We start from the raw sequence: 6,116 nt of genomic DNA, 5'->3' as shown, positions 1-6,116 counted from the left end.
TTAGTGCTCAGGCCCACACTCTAACCATTGAGAAGCACATGCCAGGACCAGACCCTTCTCCTTCCTGATTTTTTTTTTTTTAAACCGGAGACTTGAGATAATTAAATAAAGGAAAATTCTTGGAGGCATGCTTCTTTCAAAGCAGTAGAGGTTTTTTCTTTGTCTCATGTATGGTGAGAGATCTGTGTTCAGTATATAGATAAGAACAGTTTTCCCTGGAGGGCAGAAGAGACTTCAAGGGAAATATAGTTAGGGTTGCAGAAGAATACAAAATGGGTGAGGATTAGAATTGTAACATTTTGGTGTGGTCTGAGATTTTTGTGAGATCAAATGTGTTATCCCTAAAGGCACTTCCCAGAGCTAATTATAATGACTAAGATGACCCTCACAGCATTGAGCACATAATAGACTTTCTATGAGCACTTGATGAAGGACAGACACCCTTCCAGAGAAGAGAGAGATCTCCACACAACTTCTTTCCTCAAAACGCGGGGGGAGGAGAAACGTAGTAAAAGCTCTTATAAATTAGATGGAAAAGTTGACAAAAATAAGCCTGTAATAAGCTTCAGCTATGAGTAGTTATTGAGAATTGATCATTGTTATCTTCATTGTCATCTTTAAAAGGCGTAATTATTTTGCAAGATAGATTTTTATGGCTTATACTTGTTGCCATCATAAGAACACCTGGACCTTACTAATTATTCATCCTAATCTCCTCCTGCCCAGATGTTTTTCCCTCTTGGCGATGTTCATTTTTATCTTGAAGTATGTTGTCTTTCCCTAGTGCACTAAAACTTCCTCTTGTCTCCTTTTACAGGGTTCTCTAATTGCCTAGGGATTATCATTTTGAAGAAAAGGTAAACAATACGCTTTTATGATTTATGTTTAGGAAGCACATTCTTGGCCCCACCTATGGACTAGGCATGTGGATTACTTTTCTCCTGCTAGAGGGGGCGTGCTCCTGGCCTTCTTTGTTTGAGTTCTCTCTGTGGCAATGATGTGCATTCCTGAAGCAGCTGACCAGGTAGGGGGTCCCACCTGTGCAGCAGTGTTCTCTCTGTAGAATTAGCTCTTAGCATCATTGAATCCTTAGATCCATCCTAACCTCTGAAGCCAACCGATTGAGAACTTCAGTTCCCTTGTGGTCACCAGAAGCCACATGTGACTATTCACATTTAACATCTAAATTACTTAAAATTAAATATTTAGTTTCCCAGTCTCACTGGTCAGAGTTTAATTGCCCAGTAGCCATATGTGGCTGGTGGTGACCGTATTGGAGAGCCCAGGATGGAGCATTTCCAGGCTCATAGTTGTGTGGGACAGTGCTGTCAGAGAAGGTGTTCATTAGTACAACACAATGAACGAAGGACTAATCGTGCTTAGTACAAAGAAAATTCTGGATAAAGCCCAAGTGGCCAAGAAGATAGAATGAAAAGTGTCAGAATTGTTCTATGTGACTGTCACCAATGGAATGTCATGTCAGGTCTTTTTTTTCCCCCCTAATGAAACAATCTGTTGGTCCACAAACTTTTAGAAACTATAATATTTGTAATACATTTAAATAATAAATGTTCTTTAACAAAATATCTGGAGAGTAGCGAGTGCAGGTGTCTTGTAACCCGGCCTTTGTTTTCTAGGTATTGGGGCACTGACGTTCGCGCTCCTGATGTCCGCGAGGATGGGCATCTTCCAAGAGACTCTATACAAACAGTTTGGGAAACATTTCAAGGAGGCTTTGTTTTATAATGTAAGCAATTTCTTGAACCTGGGGAGGATGGAAATTACTGCGTTATTATGTTGTTGTAATGTGTGATTTCAAATGTAACATGCCATCCTGCTAACATACCATCCTCCTGGTAACATGCCATCCTGCTAATGGAGTTGAAGGATCAGTTGATCACCCGGTGAAGGCAGTGCAAAGAAATAGTCCTAACACACAGCAGAGGTGGGAGCCTTGGGGAAGAGGAAGCAAAAATGGTGACAGTTTAGAGCTTGCAGGAATAAGCAAAATTATCTCAAAAGTCTACAGTATTAATTAGCTTTTACTTTTTAAAGTGACTAATAAATTAGCTATCAATTGCCAGTTAACTTAAGTTTTTAAGGCTCTGAATTACCCATTTTTGAGTTTTTTTTTATTGAGGTGTGATTGACATACAGCTGATTTTTGACACATGGCTTTCAGAGTTTCTGACAGTCCCCGCATAGCAAAGAGCTGTTTGAGTAAACACACTATCAAATTCATTTTGATTTAATTATTAGAATGTTTCTTCCAAAAGTTGCAGAGCTGGGTACTTATACATTTTTATTTTTTAGAATCTGCCTTTAACTTTTTCAGAATCATCCCTAAGTTAAATTTACATTTTTTTCTCTTCTTGAGTTTTAGCATCTGGAACCTATTATCCTTGATTTTTCTAAGAGAGCCGAATATCCATCTAAATGTTTTAGGTAATACTGATTGTCTCTTTTCGCAGCAATTGATACAATGGATCTCTAAAGTTATTAAATAGTAATAACATTTGTTAACTTTCTTTTCATTTCAATACTTGCTGAGTGTTTCAAAGACAATAGAATACCAGATTATTGGGATTTCTCACTAGTCTAGACATACAGTTATCTCTTTATCTAGATGGCTTTTAATTTTTTTGCAAAAGAAAATTAATGTCCTTTTCCTAACCAGAACTCAGCATCACCTTTGGAATTCCCTAAGTTATGCTGTGTATTTCAAACTCCAAAAGCAAGTTAGCAATATAAAAGAAGCGACCCTGAGAGGGTTATTATGTCCTTATTCTTGTTAATCATGGGCATTTTGTTTCCTCTCAAATGTTCACTGTGCAAACCTCTTATATAAAACTAACATAAGAATGTATTTAAAAAGAAGAAAAGTTTAATAACTTCCATCACTCTACACATCAGCTAATTTCATTTTACCAGTTTCCTTCCAGACACCATTTATATAAATTCTTACATCGTTGTAACCCTTGTGTAGATAAAATTTATACTTTTTCACTTTCATTCTTAGTTTTTTGTGTGACTATATATAATCCTTATATTTTAAATAGAATGTACATACAATGCCTCATCTAGTCAAAGCACCTTTGCTTGCACAGCCATTGCTCTATCATTGGACATTTAGATTAATTCAGAGTTTTTCCTAAGAATGGGTATCAATACTTTTATGGCCCCTTAATAAGAATTGTGAAATTGATTTTTTAAAAATCAATTTATACTACCATCAACTGAATGGCTGCCAATTCCAATTTTACCTTGCCACATTAGAATATTATTTGTAAATTTTAGAATTATTTGATTACTAGTAGGATTGACAAATGGCGTTTAGTTACTGGTTGTCTTTTCTCTGTGTTGAGTTGTTAAGACCATATCATTTGAACTTCTCTGTGATTCACAGCCTTTCTCTGTAAAGTGGAGTCCTGTTTAGGTGAATGGTAAAAAGTTTATTTTAAACTTAAGATGAATTCTCATTTGTTTTAAGAAAGCAATACAAGGACTCTTGAGGCTGACATAGCCTAGACTCAAGGGCAAGTAAAGTGGTGTTTGGTCCAAATCTAATTGCAAGGGAAATAACATCGTTATCTCTATTATGTTCTGTTTGTTAAAAAAGATGAACACTTTAGCTGTTAAAAGGAATACAACTATCTCCCTTCTTAATCTTTGCAGAATTATATCAAGTTCCGGTTGTTGGTGTGGCAATGCCCATCATGTGGTTCTACCTCCTCATGAATGTCATCACTCAGTATCCTTCGTACTCCTCTGCCGCATGGTCTTCTTTGGCATGGGATTGTCTATTCCCTGACAGTTCAGTGACATGAGTTTCATTTCTGCTTTGATCTGTTCTGCAGTAGGAGGAGAAAGGCCCATCCATTGAGGTCACTGTGGAGGGCCAAAGAGATGATAGTGGGTGCCGAGGTCAGCAGGGCACAGAGCACTGTGAAGGAGGTGCTCGGGGTGCAGGTGTAGAAGTCAGTGGGTGATCAAAAATTAGTATGACATGCATGCTCTGTGATTTCTACCTGGAGTTTTCTAGTATCCTGGGACATTTCACAAGCTGCCACAAAATTCTGAAAGAAATTCCAAGTGAATTAAAACTAAAATAATGCTTCTTTCGAACGACCTTAAGTCCATTATAAAAACTGTGAAGTCTATGGAACAGATGAGATTGACTTCATTCCTTTCATGTCACCTCATAGATTTGCCTTACAGAGTTCTTTTTTTGGAGAAGGGGTGGAAGGACTGGGGACCAGATCAAGTAGAGGTAGGTGTGATGACCTTTACTGAGAGTGTTAACCTCTGTCATTCCTTGGGTGGTGACCTTCACTGTAAACTGTGGGAAGAATCCAGAATAAGAATAATGAGAGGTTTTAGGCAGTCTGAGTTGGGACCCACAATTAGAATGGCAGGACAGGAATCTGCAGAATGTTCTACCAAGGAGCCTCAGAGCCGCCATGGCCAACCCCTGAGTTTTCTGGTTCTTAGAATATGAACATTTAAACCAAGAGCCATGCCAGAAAGTGCTCCCCAGCTGATCTCACAGTAGTCAGAAAACTACCTTAACCCTCTCTCTCCAGGTACATGTGCATTTGGGGTGTCTTGATTCTCACCACAGAATGCACCTCCCTCGTTGTCACACTCGTTGTGACTCTACGCAAGTTTGTGAGCCTCATCATCTCCATCTTGTACTTCCAGAACCCTTTCACTGTGTGGCACTGGCTTTGCACCTTGTTTGTCTTCATTGGGACCCTCATGTACACAGAGGTGTGGAACAACCTGGGGATCACAAGAAGCCAGCCTCAGTAGGAGGACAAGAAGAACTGAGGCCTGCCTGGGAGACCAGGGTCTGGCTAAGGTCTGGCTGCCATTTCTCTTTTGTTAATGAGAATTACCCCCAGCACTGAACCACCACGTACCAGAGAATCCTCAGAGGAGGGGACTTCCCAGATTTCACATGGCTTTACAGACCAACATGTGTAGACTCTGAACAGAAACCTCTCAACCCTGAATTAGAAAAAAGAATAGTTATCTATTGAACAACCATTTGTTTACCAAAATATATAGTACTGTACTTGTTTATTGAGTCCCCGAGCTACTCGTTTTATATCCATGGTCTTGCACAAGGCTATCCATTTTGTTGTTCTGATGATTCTCTGCCATAACAACCATTATCTCGTGTCCCCATGCTTTGGTCTGTCACCTTCCACTTTTCCATCAGCCAGATGTTCCCGGCATCATCGTCAGGAACAACTGAGTGACCCAGTGCAGTGAGACACTGGGGACAGGGCTGGGCTTCCTCCGGGGCATGGGAGCGAGGCAGTGGTCTCTGTGAGCTGAGCTCTGGTGACAATGGAGCAGGACTGGTGGGAACCCTTTGCAATTGTGCAGGTTAAGTCTCTGAAAGGCTCTGCAGCGAGAAGGTTGAACTCTGCCTGGCGATTCTGATAGAGTCATAGGCAAGGGAGTAAAGTATGGTGTATAAATTCAGGTCAAATCACAACTAAAATGGAAAGTTTTTCTTATTTTTCTATAAGGTGCCTTAATGTTCTTGATGGGTATTTGTGTGTGTGTGTGTCGTGGGGGGGGGGGGGTGGTGTATGTGTTTCATTACATGTAGGAAGGTGCCATTCCCTTTACTAACCTGGTTTTTCTCCCATGGTATAATTTTGAGACAGAGGAACCATGTCAGCGTGGTGTGTGTAGGTAAGTGTGATAATTTTGAGAGAAAAGCATGAAAGTCTGAGTTCTTTCATTTCCTCTTTCTTCACTTAGCCTTGGACGTTAATTGACCTCACAGAAGTAGATGCTCTTCTGTAGGTGGTTAAACTTACCAGGTACTCCCTTTTTGCACAGAAAGGCCTTTTTTTTTTCCCCTGGATGCAGATTATGTTCATCAATCGACATGTGGCTTTATGGCTCCCCTGGGTTCACGCATGGTGGAATATGTATATTCTAATACCTAGAGCTATTCTATGGTGGGGCCTGAGATTAGTGACTTCCCCAAAGTAGCCTGAATTTGGGCAGGTCCAAGATGGCAGCACAAGAGGACACTGAGCTTGCCTCTCCCTTGAACACACTGAATGCACATCTATATTTTGAGTAGTTGTCTT

At 40.1% G+C, this 6,116-nt stretch overlaps 1 long non-coding RNA gene across 3 annotated transcripts; it reads left to right on the top strand.

The window, feature by feature from the left end:
* Window positions 1–1,920: 1,920 nt before the first annotated feature.
* Window positions 1,921–5,530, top strand: LOC132232611 (uncharacterized). Of its 3 annotated transcripts, none has more exons than XR_009452434.1 (3): window positions 1,921–2,445; window positions 3,676–3,751; window positions 4,584–5,530. It is a non-coding gene; the product is annotated as an uncharacterized LOC132232611 (long non-coding RNA). The 3 variants fall into 3 exon arrangements; XR_009452435.1 differs by having other exon boundaries at window positions 3,676–4,270; window positions 4,702–5,530; XR_009452433.1 differs by lacking the exon at window positions 1,921–2,445 and having other exon boundaries at window positions 3,322–3,751.
* Window positions 5,531–6,116: the final 586 nt, after the last annotated feature.

The sequence above is a fragment of the Myotis daubentonii genome, chromosome 4 (genome assembly GCF_963259705.1).
Source record: "Myotis daubentonii chromosome 4, mMyoDau2.1, whole genome shotgun sequence".
NCBI classification, from domain to species: domain Eukaryota; kingdom Metazoa; phylum Chordata; class Mammalia; order Chiroptera; family Vespertilionidae; genus Myotis; species Myotis daubentonii.
Note: the sequence above shows the minus strand (reverse complement) of the source record. Positions and strands in the feature narration are given on the sequence as shown.